This window comes from Stegostoma tigrinum, chromosome 11, assembly GCF_030684315.1.
Source record: "Stegostoma tigrinum isolate sSteTig4 chromosome 11, sSteTig4.hap1, whole genome shotgun sequence".
Taxonomy (NCBI): Eukaryota; Metazoa; Chordata; class Chondrichthyes; order Orectolobiformes; family Stegostomatidae; genus Stegostoma; species Stegostoma tigrinum.
In genome coordinates, this window is record NC_081364.1 from 7,465,184 (window position 1) to 7,490,576 (window position 25,393).

Sequence of the window (25,393 nt, forward strand, 5' to 3'; positions counted from 1 at the left end):
TGTAGCAGCTTCCAATTCCAACACCAGACCCCTTTCTGACCACAGAAAAGGGAGTAATGGCCCACACGAGCCCGCACTGGATTTCCTCGCTGCTGATGGTAAGGAAAGAGAGTAAGTAAAGTAAAATAAAAGAAATAAAAAGAAAAGAAACGCGGTTCGAGTAAAGAAGCACTGACATAAGACCCCGAATCTGCCGCATTGTGGTGACCCGTGTCTAGATCCATATCCCTGCCTTTGACCCTTATCCCCTTAATACCTCCGCTGAACAAAAAGTAATCTCTCACGTTTAAAATTAACAAATGATCAGCATTCACTGACATTTGTGAAAGAGACTTCCAAACCTTTACCACCCTTTGTATGTAGAAGTGCTTCCTGACATCTCTCCAGCATGAGCTGGCCCTAATCCTCAGGCTATGCCCCTAGTTCTAGATTCTCCAAACGCTGGAAATAGTTTATCTTTATCTACCCTGTCTCTTCCTGTTAATATCTTGAAGACTTCGATAAGATCAATCCTTAACCCTCTAGATTCCAGAGAAAACAGCCATGGTTACCTGCATGGGCCCAAGCTATGCCTGCCGCTTTGTACGTTACGTGGAACAGTCCCTCTTCCAAAGCAACACAGACCCTATCCGCCACCTCTTCCTCCGTTACATTGATGACTGTATTGGTGCCGCTTCGTGCTCCCACAAGGAGCTCGAACAGCTTATCCACTTCACTAACACCTTCCACCCCAACCTTAAGTTCACCTGAATCATCTCTGATACCTCTCTCTCCTTCCTGGACCTCTCTGTTTCCATCTCAGGCAACCAGCTAGAAACTGATATCAAGCCCACCAACTCCGACAGCTACCTAGAATACACCTCCTCTCACCCATCTTCCTGCAAAAATGCCATTCCCCTATTTCCAATTCCTTCGCCTCTGCCACATCTGCTCCCGAGATGAGGTATTCCACTCCCGGACATCCCCCCAGTATCATCATTTCTCAAGGATGGCAACTTCCTCCACTCAGTGGTCAAGAACACCCTCGACCGTATCTCCCACATTTCCCGCAACTCATCCCTCACACCCACTTCCCGCTATAACAACCAAAACAGAATCCCACTCGTCCTCACGTACCATCCCACCAACCTCCGGATCCAACACATCATCCTCCGACACTCCCGCCATCTGCAATCCGACCCCACCACCAAAGACATTTTTCCCTCCACACCCTTATCTGCTTTCCGGGTGGACCACTCTCTCCAGGAGTCCCTTGTCCGCTCCACACTCCCCTCCAGCCCCACCACACCCGGCTCTTTCCCCTACTACCACAGGAAGTGCTACACCTGCCTCTACACCTCCCCCCTCACCCCCATCCCAGGTCCCATGAAAACCTTCCATATGAAACAGATGTTTACCTGCACATCTGCCAATGTGGTATACTGTATCCGCTGTTTCCGTTGTGGATTCCTCTACATTGGGGAAACCAAGCGGAGGCTTGGGGACCGCTTTGTGGATCACCTACGCTCGGTTCGTGACAAATGAATGCACCTCTCAGTCGCAAACCATTTCAACTGCCCCTCCCACTCCTCAGACAACATGTTCATCCTGGGCCTCCTGCAGTGCCACAACGATGCCACCCGAAGGTTGCAGGAATAGCATCTCATTTTTCATTTGGAAACCCTACAACCCAATGGTGTCAATGTAGACTTCACAAGCTTCAAAATCTCCCCTCCACTACTGCATCCCAAAACCAGCCCAGCTTGTCCCCGCCTCCCTAAACTGTCCTTCCGCCCATCTATCCACTCCTCCCACCTCAAGCCCCACCCCTATCTCCTATTTACCAGCCTCATCCCATCTCCTTGACATGTCTGCCGCCCCCGGGCTGAACTATCCCAACGCTAACTCCCCACCTACATTCACCTCTACAGGCTCCATCCCCGCCTCTTTGGCCTGTCTGTCCCCTCTCCACCTATCTTCTCTACTATCCATCTTCTATCTGCATCCCCCTCCCTATTTATTTCAGAAACCCCTTCCCCTGCCCGATTTCTGAAGAAGGGTCTAGACCCGAAACATCAGCTTTCCTGCTCCTCTGATGTTGCTTGGCCTGCTGTGTTCATCCAGCTCTACACCTTGTTATCTCAGATTCTCCAGCATCGGCAGTTCTTGCTCTCTCTCTAATTTGTAGAATGTCTCCTCACAACTTAATCCCTAAAGTCCAAGTAGCATTCTTGTAAACCTACATTGTGTTCCTTCCAAGCCCAAAGTATTGTACAGCTTAAAATGTTTACTGTTGGATCAGTAAGCTCTGCATGGTCTGGAAGTACAGATCACATCCAGAGTGAGGCACAGCCTGTGTGAGTATATAGCTTGGGGAATTTAGAGGTAATGTGGGAATTTGGTGCAGAGGGGAAATGGTGCGTTCTGCTTGTTTCTTTGACTCATCGCTTGTCAGGTTTTCTAAACATGATAAATTGAAGCTCAGGATCAGGGTCCCAGCATAAAAGAGTGTCATCACAGGTGAAACATATGCTCATTGGTTGGTGATAACAACTAATTTTACTACTCATGAGGTTATTTTCAGATTGAAGATAAATAGGGGAACCACTTACTGGCTGCAAACTAAAAGACCAGCATGAAGGTTCTAATTAATCAAATTAAGAACTAAGCAATTGAAATAGAGATGCCGGGCCAGCTACATGATGTGGGAGCTGGTGGGGCCCAGCACAGTTTATAGTGACTACATCAGTAGCAAGTGTTGGTTGCTTGAGGAACTCCAGCCTGAGATTAATGAGCTAGAGTCTGATGTTTGAACAATGCGACACATCGGGGAGGGTAAGATTTACCCAGGTGCTGTATTTCAGGAAGCAATCACACCCTTTAGATTAACCACCATGAATTTGGTCAGTGTTAGGAGGGCGTGACTACGAGTGAAGCAGGTAGAGGGATCCGAGATCACCTCTCAGCCTTTGGTGCTTCAGGGAAAAAGACCCCAACCTATTCAGCATCTTCACTTCTAAGAACTCTTGGCCACCTCCTTAGCTGGCAAAGGTACAACGGGGGGGTTTCTGCAACTGATAAGCTAAAGCAAGGGTGGACACAAGAAATCTGACGAAGGGTCTAGGCTCAAAACGTCAGCTTTTCTGCTCCTAAGATGCTGCTTGGCCTGTTGTGTTCAGCCAGCTTCACACTTTGTTATCTCGGATTCTGCAGCATCAGCAGCTCCCATTATCTCTGGAGACAAGAAATGACAGGTTCAAGGGACTGAACAGCCTACTCCTGCTATATATTCATACATGGAGGCACAAATGGGTGCTCATGATGATGGAGCAGTATGGGATCAGATGTTCTGCTCAGCTAGGGTCAGAAGCCAAATTTATAACCCACAGATAATGGCAGGGAGAAAGATATTTAATGATAGAAGGAGGCAATGGCCTGACAGTATTATTGTGAGACTAGTTATCTAGAGACCCAGGTAATATTCTGGGGACTTGGGCTTGAATCCCATAATGGAATTCGAATTCAGTAAAAATCTGGAATTGAGAGTCTAGTAATGGCCATGAACTGATTGTCAGGGAAGCCCATCTGGCTCACTAATGTCTATCAGAGAAGGAAGTCTACCATCCTCACCTGATCTGTCCTACATGTGACTCCAGATTCTCAGCAATGTGTTTGATTCTTAACTGCCCTCTGGGCAATTAATGCTGCCCTGGCTAGTAAAACCCTCATCCCATGAATGAATGAAGAAGGGCCTAAAGTTGGTAACTGGGACAGAAGCCATCTTTGGTCTTCCTTACATTTAATTGGAGAAACTTTCTGCCTATCTGGATTCCAGACAAGCAACATGCAAATTAACGGTAGTGGAGAAGCCTTCAGAAAGAGAGGTCCAACACTCACTGGGAATTACATATGCTGCTAACATCTCCTATACATAAGAATGAGCACTTTATAGTATTTCATATCTTTGGTGATACATTTTTAGTCAGCTTTTCCTTTCATACAAAGGAAAGAAAGAGCAGAGGGAACATTCTCATAGTTGAGTTGTGAAAAAAAAGCTAGATCAGAGATGACTCAACATGAATTATGCAGACCAAAACTGCGTCACGGAGATAAGAGTTAAAAGAGAATGGAGGAAGACAGAGATGCTTACATTTCTACATAACATCCCTAACGTAGCTTTCAGAATGATTGTAGAGTGTTTCTCAAGCAGTGAGTTACTTTGGTGTACATTGTCTGATGGGAAGAGGTGACAGCCATTTTGTGTGCTGCAGGATCCCATGAACAGCAGAGGAATTAGCAGCCCACTGGTTTCTAATATTGTCAGAATATTCCCTCCACATTTTCAACTAGGTACTCTTTTAACGTTCACCTCAACTTTCAGGTTTTGCTGCAGTTTAATGTCATGCCTGATGGGCGTGTGTCTTGAGACTAGAAAGATCCTGCTTTGCTATAGTACCCTTTGCGACCTCAGAACACCCTGACGCAGTTTACATTCAATGGAGTGTTTTTGAAGTGTGGTTGGTGTTTTATTACAGGAATGGTGCCACTCAGTTGTACTCAGCAAGCTCCTGCAAACAAGCAATAAAATAAAACACCTAATATTCCATTTTAGTTGTTGCTTCAGTGATTTATGTTGGCCAGAACCTTGCTTATCTTCAAACTAGTGCCATTTGAGAGGGCAGATAGGAGGTCTCAGGGTATTGCCTCACCTGAAAGCAACTAGTATTTATAGAATTGCTTTTCGCATCATGAAATATGCCAAGGTGTTTTGTGAAGTGGCTCAGAAGTTAGCACTGCTGCCTCACATTACCAGGGACTTGGGTTCAACTCCACCCTTGGGTGCCTGCCTCTGTGGGGTTTGCATATTGTCTGTGTGGGTTTCCTCCAGGTGCTCCAATTTCTTCCCACAGCCCAAAGATGTGCAAGTTAGGTGGATTGGCCATGGGAAATGCAGGGTTACAGGGATACAAGTGGCTCTGGTTGGGCCTGGAGAAGGTTTGAGTGGCCTTGATGGGCTGAATGGACCATCCCCACCCGATAGGGATTCATTGAGATTTTTTGAGCACACAGAACATGAAAACTGGTAAGTGAGCTGTACTGGGTCCAACTTGTCTTGTACATTTCAAGCTGGAGGGTTAATATGTTTATTTCCAACTGTTGCTGATCGCCAACTCCTCAGATCAATTATCCAGATGTCAATCTGAGACAGTATGCCCTGGGGTAATACAGGACCAGGCCAGGGATTCAAGTAGACATGTGGAAGCAATGATCAACAATGATTATATTGAATGGCAGAGCTGGCTCAAAGGGCCGAATGGCCTGTCACTGTTTTCTACATTGTCAGACATTGGAGTAAAGGAGTGGAGGACAGGAGTCTGTTTGAATAGTTAAACGGAGAGGTATGTCAGCAGCACTTCTGAGGATGCAGAACTGTGCAGGTGCTAGACTAGGGAACATCAGCCTAGACTGTTCAAGTCTGTGGTGTGGAGTTTGAACGCATTCCCTTCTGATCCAGACAGGACACTGCGAACCCCCGAGCCGCAACTGATTTGCAATGTCCAGGTTTAGAACGCAACCGTGAAAGAGTCATATCTGAAATGGCGCAGCATCAGACACAAGGAAGGCAGCCTTTACAATGAGCTATGCTCTTTCATAAGGCACGGGGGTGGGGGTGGGTAGAGGAAGGATGCCTCAGGGACCCGTCTACTCCCTGAGAGAAAATTGCACTCTTTGACGGTTGAAGAGGGAATCTGTAATTGGAATTTCTAATTGATTGAGTTGAGTCCTTTCATCTCAGAGAGCAGTAATTACAGTCAGTGAAGTTCCTGCAGGTACATTTAATAAGCTTGTAACACATTCCTGTGCCATCTTTTCTCCCGTTGATGTTAATCTATTATCACAGAAATCTAACTGCTGATGTCTTTGTTCCAGGCTGGGATTGCACTGAGTTCTCTGCACTGAGGGGTCAAGTCTTCATTCCCAAATATGCACATTCTACAAGCATACTGACCAAAATTAAACATGTGCTTTTGGGAGATAGCAAGGACTGCAGATGCTGGAGTTGGAGTCAACATAGTGTGGAGCTGGATGAACACAGCTGTTCAGGCAGCATCTGAGGAGCAGGAGTGTCGATGTTTTGAGTTTCACCTGTCCTGATGAAGGGTGTAAACCCGAAATGTTGACTCTCCTGTTCATCTGATGCTGCCTGACCTGCTTTGTTCATCCAGCTTCATACTGTGTTGATGCCAACTTGCATTTATTCACATGGGTAACAGTATCAGGCAAGGGTCTCTGACACTTGTCATTGATCCAGAAGATTTGGTGGCAAGTTCTGCTCCAGGATATTTGAACATGTACATCATTGGGGCTGAGAGATAAGTGGAACTGCAGATGCTGGAGAATCCGACATAACAAAGTGCGGAGCTGGATGAACACAGCAGGCCAAGCAGCATCTCAGGAGCACAAAAGCTGACGTTTCGGGCCGAGACCCTTCATCAGATATGTTTGCTGATCATGTTGTGCTATGAAATATATCTGGATAAAAGCTCAGTGCTCTGCAGGTGGTTGGAAAACACCAGATAATATGCGATTCCTGACTCCCTAAAGCCTGTCCACCATCTACATAGCACAAATCAAGAGTGTGATGAAATGCTGCCCACTTGCCTGGATGGTTGCAGTTCCAAGGACGCTCAAGAAGCTTATCACCAACCAAGGCAAAGTCGCACATTGTTTTGTCACTACATTGACCATCATGAAAATACTTGCCCTCCGCTACTGATGCTCAGTAGCTGCAGAATGCACCATCTACAAGCACTGCAGTAACTTACAGAAGGTCCTTTGAAAGCACCTTCCAAACCCAAGACCACTTCCATCTACAAGGACTAAAGTAGCAGACATACAGAGGAGTAGATAGGGTGGACAGTGAGAGTCTTTTTCCGAGAATGATGGACGTGGAGCACCCTGCCTGCCAATGTAGTTAACTCAGTCACATTAGGGGCATTTAAACAGTCCTTGGATAAGCAGATGGATGATGATGGGATAGTGTAGGGGGATGGGCTTAGATTAGTTCACGGTCGGCGCAACATCGAGGGCCGAAGGGCCTGTTCTGCGCTGTATTGTTCTATGTTCTATACTGGAACACCATCAGTTGAAAGTTCCCTTCCAGGCCATACACAGCCCTAACTTGGAAAAATATACTGCCACTCCTTCACTATCACAGAGTTCAAATCCTGGAACTCCCTTGCTAGCAGTTCATCAGGTGTCCCGATACCATGAGGACAGCAGTGGCTCCAGCAAACAGCTTACCACCGCCTTCTAAAAGGCAACTAGACACAGGGCAATAAACGTTACCTTTGCCAGTGAGACATTCAATCCAAGAATGAATTAGAAAAAGGCTTGGTCAGAAGTTTTATGGAAAAGAGGGAAATGCAGAGATGAAAACAGGTAGAGATAGCTGGAACTGCAGATGCTGGAGAATCTGAGATAACAAGGTGTAGAGCTGGATGAACACAACAGGCCAAGCAGCATTAGAGGAGCAGGAAGGCTGATGTTTCGGACCTAGACCCTTCTTCAGAAAAATCTGATGGGTCTGAAGAAGGATCTCAGCCCGAAACATCAGCTTTCCTGCTCCTCCGATGCTGCTTGGCCTGCTGTGTTCATCCAGCTCTGCAACTTGTTATCTTGAAGAGGTAGCCCTTGAACCTTTAGTTTTGAACTCTGTTGAACTAAACTCAGTTTTACATAGAGTGATAAGTAGAGGCTGAAAAAGAAGGGCAGGCTAAAGACAACCATTGTTGACTTTATCTTGTTGTGAAAACCAACCTGTATTCCTGAGCCAAGTTTGAGAGCAGGCTCCAGAGACTGTAATATGTCCCAGTGGGTAATCTATTAATCAAGATATTCAAAGCTGCTACAAATCAAAGCACATTTCTCATCCACTTTACTGAGTCTCAATTTATTTTTCACTGCAAAAAATATTTTGTGATATTCCTAGATGATATTATACGCCAGCCTGTTCTCACACACTTATGACAGATTTGAGAAAAAAATAACAATTAGAAATGCAAGGTCTGTAAAAGCTGGCTGGGTTTTCTTTTTGTCTTTTTTTTCTGAGGAGAGGCAATGCGAGCATACTAATGAGCAAGATTGCAGCAATGAACAATGTCACAATCTCGCAGCGTGAGCCTGTTCTGACTGAGTTAATTATAGCTTCGGAGCATGAGGATCTGGGAGAAGAGGTATGGCCCATTAGATCCAACAATCGCCTAGCCCCTTTTTCCATCAGTTTGCCAAACTGACCCACCTTCATATCATAGCCAGATCTCTCTCAAAACACATCTAATTGCCCTTTACCCCCAAAGGTGCTGATTTCTCTAGAAGGCTCTTGAGGTGTAGCGGTAGCATCCTTACCTTTGGGCCGGAAGGTCTGGGTTCAAGTTCCACTCTATAATACAGCACAGAAACAGGCTCTTCAGCCCACCAAGTCTACACCATTCTAATCCTTATTTAGACCCACTACTTATTTGCTCACACCACTGGCTTCTATCCCACTGTTCACCTCCCATTCATGTGTCTATCAAGACGTGCTGTAAATGTTGTTGATGTGCCTGTTTCCACCACCTCCAGTGGCAGTGTGTTCTGGGGACCCAGCACCCTCTGTGTGAAAAGCCTTCCCTGCACTTCTCCCCTAAACTGTTCCCTCTCATTTTGAGCCTGTCGCCTCTTGTAAGTTGGCCTTTCCAACCTTGGAAAAAGCCTCTGTCTATTCACACTATCTAAGCTTATCATAAAAATGGGAAGTGTGTTGGAGCGTGAACAATCACGTTGCCTTTTATCCTGTCACTCCTTCTGAAGCACAAGCCTTTTAGCTATCCTCTAATCAAATCTCCCTGTGTTCAAAGGCTCCACTTTATACAATCATTCAGGAGAGGCCCTTTGGCCCATCAAGCTGTACTGTCAAAAATACACTAACCCCACTTGCCAGCAGGAGGCCCACACCCATGAATAGTGTGACAGTTCTAGGCTTTTGCTGTGAGTAAACGTCTTCCTTGTTCCAAGAGAGAACCACACTTACAGTCCAGAAAAGAATAAACTGATGGGTGACCTTTGGACTTCCTTAGGAGTTTGATTTGAAAGATACGAAGATGTTTCCATTTGTGGGAGTGTCTTAGACTAAGTTCCAGAAATATGGAATTACAGTGTAGAAAAGACCATTCAGCCCATCAAGTCAACAAAAACACAACATCCCACCCAGACCCATCCCCTGATGAGTTTATTTTAACCATGGCTAACCCACAGAACATGCACACTATGGGGAACCTAGCATGGCCAATCCATCCTAACCAGCACATCCTTGGACTGAGGGGAGGAAACCGGAGCACCTGGAGGTAACCCATACAGACACAGGGAGAATGTGCAAACTCCACACAGATAGTTGCCCAAGGCTGGAATTGAACCAGGGACCTGAGCGCTCTGAGGCAGCACTGAGCCATTGTGCCACTCATATAGGTACTGATAAATCTAACAAAGAATTCCAGTGAATCTTCTTTGCACAGAAGATGTTTAGAATAGAATGGCTAAGGTTGGTACTGTGGATGCATTTGAGGTAAAGCTGGTTGAGTGCAGGAGAATGAAAAGGCTTGTTGTGTTGGAACAGGATGGAGGAGACCTGGAGGCAGCAACATACACCAGCAGAGACTAATACAAAAACTAAGGAGTGGAAAATCTGAAATAAAAAGAGAAATTGTTAGAAGTACTCAAGGGGCCCGTAAGCATCCATTGTGAGAGAAGCAGAGTTAACATATCAGAGATTTCCCATCAGAATAGGGAAATGGTACAGATCTGGCAGGTTTTAGGGGAATGAAACTCTGGGGTTTGTGGAAAGAAAAGCAAAAGGGAAATGTCTGTGATAGGGTGGAGGGCAGGGAGATTTCATGATATTTTGATTCAAGGAAATAGGACATGTAAAGAAACAAATAGTACCCAGAGGAAGTGTGAATGGCAAGGTAACATGGCTTAAATACCATGGTCGGGAAAAGAGAAACGAAGACAGAAAAATAAATGTGTGAACAAACTAAACAAAATGAGGGCAGGGCTCGTGATGCAAAATTAGAAATAGTTAGAACTGCCGATGCTGGAGTCAGAGATAACACAGTGTGGAGCTGGAGGAACACCGCAGGCCAGGCAGCATCAGAGGAGCAGGAAAGCTGACGTTTCGGGTCTGGACCCTTCTTCTGATATGGGGGAGAGAGCTTCCTTCCCCCCTCCCCCATTTCTGAAGAAGGGCCCAGATCCGAAAAGTCAACTTTCCTGCTCCTCTGATGCTGCCTGGCCATGCTCCACACTGTATGATGTAAAATTAGTTCATTTTTATTCACTCATGGGATGTGGGACCCCTGCAGGGCCAACATTTGTTACTCATCCCTAGTTGCACTTGAGAAGGTGGGGGTGAGCTGCTTTCTTGAACCGCTGCAGTCCATGTGCTGTAGGTGGATCCACAATGCCCTGAGAGAGGGAAATCCAGGATTTTGACTCAGTGACAGTGAAGGAACAGCGATATATTTCCAAGTCAGGATGGTGAGTGGCTTGGAGGGGAACTTGAAGGTGGTGGAGTTCCCAAGTTTCTGCTGCTCTTGTCCTTCTAGATGGAAGTAGGTTTGGAAGGTGTTGTCTGAGGAACCTTGATGAATTCCTACAGTGCAGCCTGTTTATTGTACACACTGCTGTATCTGGGCATCAGTGGCAGAAGGAAGGTGAGAAGGAACCTATGGGATACCTTTGCATGCAGAGAATGGCGCATGCATTGAATGAGCTGTCAGACGACATTTGGAGGCTGGTAGAATTTCAACATTTAAAAGGCATCTGGACGGGTGAATGAATAGGAGGGCTTATAGAGATATGGGTCAAATGCTGGCAAATGCGACTGCTTTAATTGAAAGTATTTGCTTGGCTTGAAGAGGCTGGATGGAAAGGTCTGTTGCTGTGCTGTATATCCCTGACTCTATAAGGGAGTGCTTATGGATGTGGTATCAATCAAGAGAACTGCTTTATCCTGGATGGTGTCAAACTTTTTCAGTGTTGTTGGAGCTGCACCCATCCAGGAAAGTGGGGAGTATTTCATCACACTCCTGGCTTGTGATAACAAAGTGTGGAGCTGGATGAACACAGCAGGCCAAGCAGCATCTTAGGAGTACAAAAGCTGACGTTTCAGGCCTAGACCCTTCATCAGAAAACCGAAACATCTGCTTTTGTGCTCCTAAGATGCTGCTTGGCCTGCTGTGTTCATCCAGCCTCACACTTTGTTATCTCGGATTCTCCAGCATCTGCAGTTCCCATTATCTCTGATCGCACTCCTGACTTGTGCCTTGTAGATGTTGCCATTGTTGGAGGGTTTGAGATATAGGGAGAGACTGAATAGACTGGGGCTATTTTCCCTGGAGGGTTGGAGGCTGAGGGGTTTCCTTATTGAGGTCCATAAAACCATGAGGGTCATGAAAAGGGTAAATAGACAACAATTGTATAAGAGATAATGGGAACTGCAGATGCTGGAGCTCTGATGAAGGGTCTAGGCCCGAAACGTCAGCTTTTGTGCTCCTGAGATGCTGCTTGGCCTGCTGTGTTCATCCAGCCTCACATTTTATTATCTAACAATTGTATAAGACTTTGGTTCGGCCACATTTAGAATACTGTGTACAGTTCTGGTCGCCACATTACCAAAAGGATGTGGATGCTTTGGAGAGGGTGCAGAGGAGGTTCACCAGGATGTTGCCTGGTATGGAGGGCGCTAGCTATGAAGAGAGGTTGAGGAGATTAGGATTATTTACATTAGAAAGATGGAGATTGAGGGGGGACCTGATTGAGGTCTACAAAATCATGAGGGGTATAGACAAGGTGGATAGCAAGAAGTTTTTCCCAGAGTGGGGGACTCAGTTACTAGGAGTCATGAGTTCAAAGTGAGAGGAGGAAAGTTTAAGGGAGATATGCTCGGAAAGTTCTTTACACAGACGGTGGTGGGTGCCTGGAACGCGTTGCCAGCGGAGGTGGTAGACGCAGACATGATAGTGTCTTTTAAGATGTATCTGGACAGGTACATGGATGGGCAGAGAGCAAAGGGATACAGGCCCTTAGAAAATAGATGACAGGTTTAGACAGAGGATCTGGATTGGTGCAGGCTTAGAGGGCCGAAGGACCTGTTCCTGTGCTGTAACTTTCTTTGTTCTTTGTTCTTTTCCGTGGGGTAGGGGAGTCCAAAATGATAGGTTTTGGGTGAGAGGAGAAAGATTTAAAAGGGACCTAAGGAGCAACGTTTTCACACAGAGGATGGTGCATGTGTGGAATAAGCTGCCAGAGGAGGTGGTGGAGGCTGGCACAAAAACAACATTTAAAAGGCATCTGCATGGGCATATGAATAGGAAGGGTTTGGAGGGATATGGGCCAAATGCTGGCAAAGGCCACTAGATTAACTCAGGATATCTGGTCAGCATGGATGAGTGTGATTGAGGGATTTGTTTCCATGCTGTATATCTCCATGACTCTGTAACTGCATGGTGGACCGGTTTTGGGGAGTCAGGAGGTGAGTTAATCGCTGTAGTATTTCTAGTCTCTGACCTGCTCTTGCAGTCGCTGTGTTTTATGTCGCGAGCCAAAATGAGTTTCAGTTCAATGGTAACACCACGATGTTGATAGTGAGGGATTTAGTGATGGGAATACTGTTGAATGTTGCTGCTAATTAGGTTGTCTCTTATTGAAGATGGTTACTGCTGTTGAGTTCATAAGGCTGGAAAGTGCCCACAGGTGAAAGGTGAGGTGTTTCAGCTTGTTCCGAAGCTCATTAGAATGTTGTCACATAATGGGATAATTAATCTCATTGTTGTTCAAGAGATGTTAGCCCATGTAAATTGGCCGTCCAAATTCCCTAGCGAGCAACTGTGAGTTCGCTTGTTGGGCTTGTTGGTTTTGAGACAAAACAAAAGAATCCCGGGGGCCTTGATGGCTGCAATATGAAAATAAAGGTTTCATTTCTTCTTGACATAGAAATAAAGAAAAAAGGAGCAAGAGTAGGTCATTCTGCCTTTCAAGTCTGTTCCACCATTCAATATGATCATGGTTGATCTTCTAACTCAGTACTCTGTTCCTCCCTCTTGTCTTATGTCCTTTGTTCCCTTTGGTCCGAAGAACTATATCTAACTCCTTCTATAATCAGTCAATATTTCGGCCTCAACTGCTTTCTGTGGCGGAGAATTCCACAGGCTCCCCCACTTTCCGGGTGGAGAAATTTCTCCTCATCTCCATCTTAAATGGACGACCCTGTACCTTCAGACTATGGCCCCTGGTTCTGAACATCCCAGATATTGGGGATTAATCATAGAATCCCTACAGTGTGGGAACAGGCCCTTCGGCCCAACAAGTCCACACTGAACCTCAGAGCATCCCCCCAGACCCATTGTTCTATAATCGGCCTAATCTACTCATCCCTGAACACTTTGGGGCAATTTAGCATGGCCAATCCACCCTAACCTGCACATCTTTGGGCTGTGGGAGGAAACTGGAGCACCCGGAGAAAATCCCCGTGAGACGCCTGTGCTTACCTTCTCGAGTCATGTTCGAATTTGATAGACTTCTTTGAGATTCCCTCTCATTCTTCTAAACTCCAGTGAATATAATCCTAACTGATCCAATCTCTCTTCATATATCAGTCCTGCCATCCCAGGAATTAGTCTGGTAAACTTTTGTTGCACTCCCACCACGCTCAGAATATCCTTCTTCTGATAAGGCGATCAAAACTGTACACAATACTCCAGGCGTGCTCTCAACAGGGCCCGATACAATTGCAGCAAGACATCCCTGCTCCTGGCTCGAAACCCCTCGCTATGAAAGCCAACGTACCACTTGCCTTTTTGTCTGCTCCAAATGCCAGTTTACTTTCAGTGGTTGATACAACCAGGTCTTGTAACACTTCCCCCTTTTCCAATCTATCCACATTCAGATAATAACCCACTTTCCTGTTTTTGCTCCCAAAGTGCGTAGCCTCATATTTATTCACATTATGTTGCATCTGACAAGCATTCCTCTGTTTGCTCGCCCTGCCCAAACCACACTGAAACATCTCTGCATCCCCCTCGCAGCTCACCCTCCCACCCAGCTTAGTGTCACCTGCAAATTTAGACACAATACATGTACGGGCATTCATCTAAATCATGAAACAACTGGAACCGCTCCCATCGATGCCCACAGCCCTGGGCTACACATGGACATTGAAGTACATGTTGTCAAGACAACATGGACTCCTCTTGGAGGTCGGTCAGGAGTGGTTGCCGGGGCAATAAGTCTGGATCACCTTGGTGCCAGCAACATGGGATTCGATCCCGGTTCTGGCTGGGGTGGATTTGCCATTTCCCCGTGTTTGCTGTGGATCAGAATTGGCTGAGGGCAGAGGGGCAAAGGCGAAGTATGGTCAAGTGAGTGATAATTATAGGGTCAAGTTACAGGAGCGGCCTCCATCTTTTCGGCTTAGCCCTCCATTTGGGAGTTCAGCCTTACTTTCCATTCTCAACTTCTCACCGTCCTTGGGAAGATGCACTAAATATTGAAAAAGCTGTCAGCCCGAACACTCTGAAGATGCCACTGATTATGCAGTATCAATGGGAGCCTATAGACACTCTGCTAAGCCAGTGATACACACATTACTTATTTATAGACATTCGGCGCTTAGAGTCTGTCCACAGGCTAAGTTCTAGAAACAGCTATTCTGTTTCAAGTGCGTGTAGTACATTACTCCTTTAATGAAATATTCATTGACATCTCTGGTGATGTGAAGATGTTTTATTTCTTGCCATGGAAACAATGTAGGATCCCATTTGAAGAATAATTTTTAATAAATCTATTAAAGTCTAACCTCGTGGGTACCTGGGAACATCAATATGGAGAAAGGATAATGATTAAGACTGGGATTTGAGGGGTCTACTCAGGATCATTCAGGGAACTTTGAATGCAATATTAACAGCTTATCTCACTCATGTGTGCTGTAGAGGTCCTGCAGCAAACGTATAAGTTCTGTCATGAATGTGTTGGGAGTGGAGACTTTGCATTTCTACTGTGTTTCACAAGCTGAGCACAATCCAACACACTTCTAAGCCAGTGAATTATTTTTTGATGTGTAGTCACAGTTGCAACATTTAAAGAGAGGTGGTGGTTTAGTAGTAACACAGTGTGGAGCTGGAGGAACACAGCTGGCCAGGCAGCATCACAGGAGCAGGAAAGCTGATGTTTTGGGCTTCATTTCTGAAGAAGGGTCCCAACCTGAAACATCAGCCTTCCTGTTCCTCTGACACTGCCTGGCCTGCTGTGTTCATCCAGCTCCACACTGTTATCTCAGGCTCCAGCATTGGCAGTTCCTACTATCTCTGGTGGTTTGGTGGTACTGTCACTGGGTTAGTAATCTGGGATCCCCAGGCTGTGCATACTGTGGATATTGGTTCATATCCCAATCACTGGAGATGGAGAAATTTGAGTTCAATAGACTTATGAAATAAGAAGCAGAAGGTAGCCTAGTAACCATTGTTTTTAAAAGAAAAACAATCTGACTCAGTAATGTTGCTGAGAGAAGGAAATCTGTCATCCTTACCTAGTCCGGCCTATATGTATCTCTAGACACACATTAATGTGGCTGACCCTTAATGCTCTTTGGGCAATTAAGGATGAGAAGTAAATACTAGCTTCAACAGTGACTCCTTCATCTTATGACTAAAATAACTCAGATTGGCTTTATTGTCACATGTATTCAATGAGCACACTGAAAAGTTTATAATTCACCACTAGTTGAATCATCTTAGGCACAAGGGTGTCTCGGTACAGTTTCTCAAGTACAAATTCTTAGGAGAAAAAGTGGAAACAATAAATAAGCTGCATGGGGGCCAATTTGCACACAGCAAGCTCTCACACATAATTTGACGATCAGATCATTTGTTTTGGTGATGTTGATCAACAGATAAATATTGGGTTAGGTTGGGTTTAGGGTTAGGGTTAGAAGACCAGACGGAATTCCACTGCTCTCCTCAGATTAGCTTTTGGCATCTCTGTGCCCACCTGCGAGGGCAGACAGATCTGGCTTTCTGCTTCATGAAAATATATGGACTCTGACTCTGTTATGATCACTGTTCTCTGTTGTGTAAAGTTCAACCTTCCAATTCCACATGTAGAATTGAGCACAAAGTCAAGGCTGCACCCAAATGGACTACTGGGAATGTGTTGCGCGATCATCAATGCTGTCTTTTAGATAAGCCAAGGCCTCATCTGCATGTTTGGGGAGATGTATAAGATCTAATTAAACAAGGAGTGCAGGATGGCTCAACTGATATTTCTCCCTCAGAACAGAGGCTTATTGAGTGATTATTGAGGAGTAAAAGGTTAACTGTAACTGTGCTTTTAAGATCACATTGAACTGGGAGCTGAGTTTGTAGGATTCCAGGCATGACTTCTTATTCTGTTCTGTATATACTCTGTATATATTATAAACAGTGTTGAGATTCATTATCAAGGGCCTGGTCTACCTTCTGTCAACAATCCAGATGATATTTCACCACAGTTATTAGTGGGACCTAACGGTGTACGCATTAGCTGCCTTGTTTTCTATATTACAAACGTGACTACACTTCAAAGAGACGTATTTCATTTATTATCAAGGACTTTGAGGCATTGAGTCATTGTGAGTGGTGCTATATGAATGCATGCCTTTCTTTGAAAGCCTGCACCTCAAACATCACAGGCCTCCCTCACCGCTCCCTCCCAACACACATCTGAAGCGAATGAGCATGCTTCTCGGAAGTAGTGAATTCATGAGAGCCCACCATGACCTTCTGAAGGCAACAAGTGGGGCTTGCTTGTTCACTGATGCCCTTGAGGAAGAAATCAGCTATCCTCACTCGGTCTGGCCTATGGGGAACGAGGATTTGAGAACAAATGTTGGTCCAGCCAGTGACATCCCATGATCAAACGAAACAACACTAATCAGCTTGAAAAAATGTCATGCCTTTCCATCCCAGCAAAAGCTGATTCATCTCCTGGCTTTGTTTGAAATAATGTTTCTGGCTTCCTGATGCGGATGCTACTTATTAAATTGCTAATTATCAATTATCTGACTACCAACTGGCTGACTCATTTCTGAAGGGCCATGTTTCCCTCCATCAGATGTGATTAATCTTACCTTATTGCAGCTTCCTAGTTTGTGACAATTTTTTCTTACTTTACAAAAAGTTATTTACCTCACAAATGCACTGAACTGCACAACCATAGTTTGACTGATGCTTGGGCACTATTTAATTTTTAAAATGTGCTTTGAATTATGAAGTCTGTATGCAATATTAATTGGAAGGTAGTCTTAATTGAATAAATTGTTAAATTTTATTGATAAATGCTTGATTCATTTCACATCTGCAAGTCTGTGTATTCTGCGCATTCTGTCTTTCACTTTGTAATCAATTGAACGTGAATTTGCCATAGCCCTATTGGACGATGGGGCTGAATTCTCATTAAAGGAAAAGATGACTGGTAGTGGTGTAACCTGAGGGACACCAGGCCTCAGGCAAAGGGATGAGTTTGGGAAAAGTAGACTCAACCAGTGTAGGAATTGAGCACAACACAGGAGCAAATTACTCCAGATGCTGGAATCTGTACTGAAAACAATAAATTCTGGAGATCACAGCAGGTCAGGCATGGAGAGAGAGCGAGCTAACATTTCTAGTCGAGATGACTCTTCATCAGAGTTGATGTGCAGTATGGAGGAGACAGCATTTATGCAATAGTGTGAGTGGGGGTGGTGGTGGTGGGAGTAGGGTGCTGGTGGAGATGAAATGTAGATTGTTCAGATTAAGTGAAGAGGAATTGAGAATGGTAGAACAGCAGTGTGTCTCCAGCCAGACTTGAAACGACAATAGATGTGAAGCTGGGAAAAGCACAGCAGGTCAGACAGCATCCGAGGAGCAGGAAAGTCAATGTTTCAGGCCAAAACCCTTCGTCAGGAGGGGGAGGGCAGCCCAGAAATAAATAGAGGAAGGGTGGTGGGGCTGGGGGAAGGGTAGGTGGGGCGGTGATAGGTGGATGCAGGCAGGAGGTTATTATGGTTGGTCAGTGGGAAGGGTGGAGCAGACAGGTGAGAAGGAAGATGGTGTGGTTAGGTCAAGTTATGGAGGTGAGGAGGATGGGGAGGGAAGGGCTGGGCATGGGATAAGGCTGGGGCTGGAGGGATTTTGAAACTGGTGAAGTCAATATTCAGGCCATTGGGCTGTTAGCTCCCAAAGTGAAACATCATGTACTGTTCCTCCAGTTTAGTTTGGCCTCACTCTGACAGTGGAGGACGCTGAGGATGTTGCCAGGGGAGTGGGAGGGGGAATTAAAATGGATGGCACTTAGAGGGTCGGGTTGGTTGGTGCACGCAGAGAGCAGATGCTCTGTGAACCAGTTCCCAAGTCTGCATTTGGTCTCCCCGATATAGAGGAGACCACATCAGGAGCAATGGGTATGGTAGGTCAGGATGGATGAAGTGTAGGTCAGGTGCTGCACCTCTTGCCTTGCGGTGGAGAAGTTGGTGGAAAGTGTGGAGTTGACGAGGGAGTCGTGGAATGAATGGTCCCTGTGGAAAGCAGACGGGGCAGGGTAGCAATACCTCTTTGGTGATGGGCTCTGGTTGTAGATGGTGGAAATGTCGCAGGATGATGAGTTGGATTTAGAGGTTGGTGGGGTGGTACGTGAGGACTAAAGGACATGATCCGTATTGTTGTTGAGGGAGGGGTATTTGAGGGCTGTAGGTTGGGTAATGGAGTAGATGCGGTTGAAGGCATCCTCAATTACAAAGCAGGGGGAAATTCTGATCCCTAAAGTAAGAGGATATCTGGGATGTCCTGGAGTAAAACATCTCATCCTTGGAGCAGGTGTGGCAGAGGCACAGGAATTGAGAGTGAGGGTACAGTGTTTTTGCAGGAGGGTGGGTGAGAGGAGGTGTCGTTGAGGTAATTATGGGAGTCAGTGAGTTTGAAATGGATGTCAATAGTGAGTTAGTTACAGAAGATGGAGATGAAGAGATCCAGGAAGGGAAGGGAGGCATCAGAAATGGTCCAAGTAAATTTGAGTGCGGGAGCACAAGGGCAGCACTGACACAGTCATCAATATAACAGAGAAAGAGGTGAGGGATGGTGCTGGCGCAGTTGTGGAAGAGGAACTGTTCCAAGAATCCTCAGGTGGGCATAGCTCAAGCCCAGAAAATAAAATATGAGGCTGGATGAACACAGCAGGCCAAGCAGCATCTCAGGAGCACAAAAGCTGACGTTTCGGGCCTAGACTCTTCATCAGAGAGGGGGATGGGGAGAGGGAACTGGAATAAATAGGGAGAGAGGGGGAGGCGGACCGAAGACGGAGAGAAAAGAAGATAGGTGGAGAGAGTATAGGTGGGGAGGTAGGGAGGGGATAGGTCAGTCCAGGGAAGACGGACAGGTCAAGGAGGTGGGATGAGGTTAGTAGGTAGGAAATGGAGGTGCGGCTTGGGGTGGGAGGAAGGGATGGGTGAGAGGAAGAACAGGTTAGGGAAGCAGAGACAGGCTGGGCTGGTTTTGGGATGCAGTGGGGGGAGGGGATGAACAGGGCTGGTTTTTGGGATGCGGTGGGGGAAGGGGAGATTTTGAAGCTGGTGAAGTCCACATTGATACCATTGGGCTGCAGGGTTCCCAAGTGAAATATGAGTTGCTGTTCCTGCAACCTTCGGGTGGCATCATTGTGGCATTGCAGGAGGCCCATGATGGACATGTCACCTAAAGAATGGGAGGGGGAGTTGAAATGGTTCGCGACTGGGAGGTGCAGTTGTTTATTGCGAACCGAGCGGAGGTGTTCTGCAAAGCGGTCTCCAAGCCTCCGCTTGGTTTCCCCAATGTAGAGGAAGCCACACCGGGTACAACAGATACAGTATACCACATTGGCAGATGTGCAGGTGAACCTCTGCTTAATGTGGAAAGTCATCTTGGGGCCTGGGATAGGGGTGAGGGAGGAGGTGTGGGGACAAGTGTAGCATTTCCTGCGGTTGCAGGGGAAGGTGCCGGGTGTGGTGGGGTTGGAGGGCAGTGTGGAGCGAACAAGGGAGTCACGGAGAGAGTGGTCTCTCCGGAAAGCAGACAAGGGTGGGGATGGAAAAATGTCTTGGGTGGTGGGGTCAGATTGTAGATGGCGGAAGTGTCGGAGGATAATGCGTTGTATCCGGAGGTTGGTGGGGTGCGGTGTGAGAACGAGGGGGATCCTCTGGGGGCAGTTGTGGTGCAGGAAATGCGGGAGACGCGGTCAAGTCCGTTCTCGACCACTGTGGGGGGAGAGCTGCGGTCCTTGAAGAGCTTGGACGTCTGGGATGTGCGGGAGTGGAATGCCTCATCCTGGGAGCAGATGCAGCGGAGGCGGAGGAATTGGGAATAGGGGATGGAATGCTCAAGCCCATATAGGTCCCCATGGTCACCAGTTCAGTTTGTAGGAAGTTGGAGGAATCAAAGAGAGAAAAATTTAATGGCAAGGACCAGTACTGCCAAGTGAATGAGAGGGTCAGTGGAGGAGGACTGGTTGAGCCCATGAGAAAGGAAGAAGTGGAAGACATACAGGCCATCTGTGTGGCTGGTACAGGTGTATAACGATGGTATTTCCATGGTGAAGGTGAGATGTTGGGGGCCCGGGAGTTGAAAGCTTTGGAAAAGGTGGAGAGTGTGAGTTGTGTCACGAATGGGGAGTTCCCGGACCAAAGGGGAAAGAACGGAGACGTGATAGGAGAAGGTGAGGTCGGTGGGATAAGAGCCAGCAGAGGCAATTGGTTGACCAGGGCAGTGGGGTTTATGGACTTTGGGAAGGAGATTGAGCCGGGCGGTGCAGGGTTGGGATACTGTCAGGTTGGAGGCTGTGGATAAGAGATCTCCTGAGGTAATGAGGTCATTGGTGGTCCGGGAGCTAATGGCTTGGTGACCAGAGGTCGGGACATGAACAAGGGGGCGGTAGGAGGAGGTATCAGAGAGTTGGCGTCTGGCCTCAGTGATTTAAAGGTCAGTTCACCACACTACCAGCATGCCCCACCCTTATTGGAGGATTTAATAGTGAGGTTGGAGTTGGGGTGAAGGGTGTGGAAGGTTGCGTGTTCTGTTGGGGAAAGGTTGGAGTAAGTGAGAGGGATAGAGAAACGGTCTGTTTCTGTGCAACGTATCTTTGACTTTACGATAAAGTAGATCCAAGAAGGTCTCATTGTGTGGCAGAGAGCATGGAGCTGGGATTCCACAGGGAAAATCATTCCTAGAGGCACTGGAGGTCCTGTAGATAGCAATGGTCATGGTTGGGTCCAAATTGTGAAGGTTTGCAAGTTATTTGGAGCCCATGGTGGGTGGGCCAGCTGTGTAGACAGGGACTCAGGAAGGAGACGCGACTGTAGTATTGAGATTGCTTCAGAATGTGGTTGAAGAGCTTCAGGGCAGAGGAGACAACCCGAGGGGTTGGGCGGCGGTGGAGGTGGGGGGGGGGTGTGGTGGGGGGGTTGTGGAGGATGTGCAGGTGGTTTGCAGCAGGAGAGATACTTACTGAGCTCTGTTGGAAGGAAAGAGAAAAACTTCTTCAATGCAGGAATCCTTAGAGGAGATTTTGCAGTGTTTATTTTCAGTGAGTTGGAGACAGTAAGGACTGCAGGTTCTTGAAGCCAGACGCAATAGATGTGAAGCTGGAAAAGCACAGCAGATCAGACAGCATCTGAGGGGCAGGAAAGTCAACATTCAGGCTGAAACCCTTTGTCAGGACAGAGGAAGGGGAGGGGCACCAAGAAGTAAATGGGGGAGGTGGAGTGGGGCTGGGAGAATGCTGATAGGCAGATGTAGGTAGGAGGTTCGTGTGGTTGGTCAGTGGAAAGGGTGGAGCAGATTGGTGAGTAGGAAGACTGACAGGTTAGGTCAGGTCAGGGAGGTGAGGAAGAAGGGGAGGACTGGACATGGGATATGGCCGGGGGGTGGAGGGATTTTGATGCTGTTGAAGTCAATATTGAGGCCATTGGGCTGTGAGCTCCTAAGGCGAAACATCAGGTGTTGTTCTTCCAGTTTACATTTGGCTTCACTCTGACAGTGGAGGAGGCCAAGGATGGACATGTCGCGAGGGAAGTGGCAACTGGAAGGCCAGGTCAGTTGGTTCATGCAGAGAGCAGTTTTTCCCATGAACCAATCCTTGAGTCTGCATTTGGTCTCCCCGATATAGAGGAGACTATGTTGGGAGCAACTAGGAGCTAAGGACATGATAACAAACTTATAGAAAGGGAAGAAATAGTTCACCGTTTAAAGGAGCTGAACTCAATATTAAGTCCAGTCTGTGCGTAAGCTTGACCCCAGACCTTCCCGTAGCTGATCATTTTAATGCAGTGTCCTGCTTGCATGTCAGTCCTTGGCATGCTGCAGTGCTCCAGCGAATCTCAGCACAAACTGGAGGAACAACGTCTCATCTTCAGAGTAGGCAGTAATGTTGAGTTCAACACCTTTGGACCGTGAACCATTTCTTCTCTTTCCGCTGGTTTGTTATCATGTTCTCCCCTGCCCCCATTCCAGTTACTGTCCTTTCAAGTCTGACAGGAGACTCACCATTGTCATGCCATTCTCACATTGTGATCACTTACGTATCAACATCTCTTTCCACCAGCACCCTACACCCACTAATCCCACCATCACCTCCCAAACTATAGTTTAAATGCTGCCCCCTCCACTTCAGCGCTGATGAAGCGACACCTAGACTCGAAGCGTTAGCTTGCTCTCTCTCCATGGATGCTGCCTGATCCGCTGTGATCTCCAGCATTTGTTGTGTTCAGTCAGAACTGAACACAATCCCCTCCTCTCACCTCAGGCTGCACCTCCATTTCCTAACTACTAACCTCACCCCATTTCCCCATCCTCCCCGGATTGACCTATCCCCTCCTTACCTCCCCACTCATACTCTCCTCTCCACCTATCTTCTCCTCTATCCATCTTCGGTCCACCTCCCCCTCTCTCCCCATTTATTTCAGAACCCTCTCCCCGTCCCCCTTTCCTGATGAAGGGTCTAGGCCTGAAACATCAGCTTTTGTGCTCCTGAGATGCTGCTTGGCCTGCTGTGTTCATCCAGCTCCACACTTTGCTATCTTGGCTTCACCAACCAGCTTCCTTCACTAAATACATAGCTTAAAGGTGAACGGGGCAATTTAGTTACAAGGGACTGATATAAGGAAGGGAAACTATCCATTGACGTTTCGAAGCAGGTTTTCGGGGAATATAGCACTGCCAGAAAAAAAATGCAGAAAGTGCTGGAGGAGCTCAGTAGGTCTGGCAGTATCTGTAGAGAGAGACAAACATATGTAATATTTCAAATTTGGTACAAATCTTCTTTAGAACTCCGCAGTTAGTAGCAATGAAGAAGAAGCCAAAATGATATGTGTGGGAGGATTGGCACCCCCTACCTTGATGAGCTCTAATTTCACCAGTACTTAAAGAAAAAAATATTTTTAACAATTCACAGCATATATTTTATTAATAACACTTGTAAGGGTGCATAATTAGATTCCCGTAATAAGTTAAATTTTTAATTTCAATTAGAGCTGCTGCAAGCACAGAGATTTCTGTAATTATGTTGTTTGATTCATTGTTCAAATGCCCAAGAGTCCAAATGAAGTCAGCGGGAATGGCACATGGAGCACGGTGTAAAAGTAGGATCCACTGGGATTTTGCTGTGCGCTCCTGACCAATTTACCAATTTCAGTGCCCTAGACTTTTCTCCTGATGTAATGTTAAAAGCTGACCTCTTGTGCATCACCAATTATAGACGTTTCAGCATTGCTGATGATGCCTTCACCTACCTGGGGTCCAAGCTCTGGAACTCTACTCTCCTCTTGACATTTCTACCTTGCTTTCTTCCACTTCTTCTGTTCTACCAGGGAGGTGATGGACTGTTAATCCTGAGACTCAGACAGTGTTCTGGGGACCTGGGTTCAAATCCTGCCATAGCAGATTGTGGAATTTGAGTTCAATGAATTTCTGGAATTAACAATCTAATGACAGCCATGAATCCATTGTTAATTGTTGGGAAAAACCCGTCTGAATCACTAATGTCCTTTAGAGAAGGAAACTGCCATCCTTACCTGGTCTGGCCTACATGTGATTCCAGGCCCACCGCAATGTGGTTGACTGTTAGCTACTCTCTGGGTAATTAGGGATGGACAATAAATGCTGCCTGGTCAGTGATGCCCTCATCCTGTAAATGAATTTAGAAAATTCCAATGAGTCTTAAAAACTTCTTCTTTGACTAAGCTTATGTACACTTAACCCTCATGTGCTTCATAACACTCCTGCTGTGCTCCTTGTGAACTTTCTTTTGGGATTAGGGCACTATACAAAGTTAGTTAGAATCCCTATAATGTAGGTAGAGGCCATTCAGCCTGTCAAGTCTACAGTGACCCTCCGAAGTACATCCCATCCAGATCCACTCCACCACCCTATCCCTAAACCCTGCATTTACCATGGCTTACCCTACCTAGCCTGCACATTTCTGGATATTACAGCACAACCTACCTAACCTGCATATCTTTGGAATGTGGCAGGAAACCCACAGAGACACCGAAATGATTTTCCAACTCCGCACAGACGGTCGCCCAATGCCGGGATCGAGCCCAGGTCCTTGGAGCTGTGAGGCAGCATTGCTAACCACAGGACCACCCAGTTGTCACAGTTATTGTTGTAACTTTACTACTTGCTCAGTTCACATGTGGCAGAACATCTTACTGAAAGGCAATGTCATCTCGCAGGGGGCCAGGGGAGGATTCCAAATTGGGAGGCAAGAGCGAAGAAGTCAAACCCAAAAAAATTAGAGCCAGGCCATTCAGGGTTGATGACAGGAACACTTCCACACATGAAAGATAATGGAATTCCAAAACCATCTCCTCAAAATAACCCAGAAGGAAAAGGGGAGTGGAAAAGACCATTGTAATACCTGGAAATGAACATACCGACCTTCCATTTTGAGGAATACAAGAGAAGGCGTGAGAATACAAGAAATAGGAGCAAGAGTAGACCATTCAGTCCTACAAGCCTGTGCTGTGATCCAACTAGATCCAACCCCAGGCCTCAGAATAGTGGTCAACTCTGTGTTATTTCAAAAATCTCCCTATCTCGTCATTACATCTCATTCACCAAATTTCGTAGAATCACTATGGTGTAGAAACAGGCCATTCAGCCACGTCAAGCTTACACCAACCTTCCCAGAAGCATCTCACCAGGACCCAGCCCTTATATTTCCAACCCTGGACACTACGGACAATTTAGCACGGCCAATCCACCCTAACCTGCACATCTTTGGACTGTGGGAGGAAACCGGAGCACCCAGAGGAAACCTACACAGACACGGGGAGAAT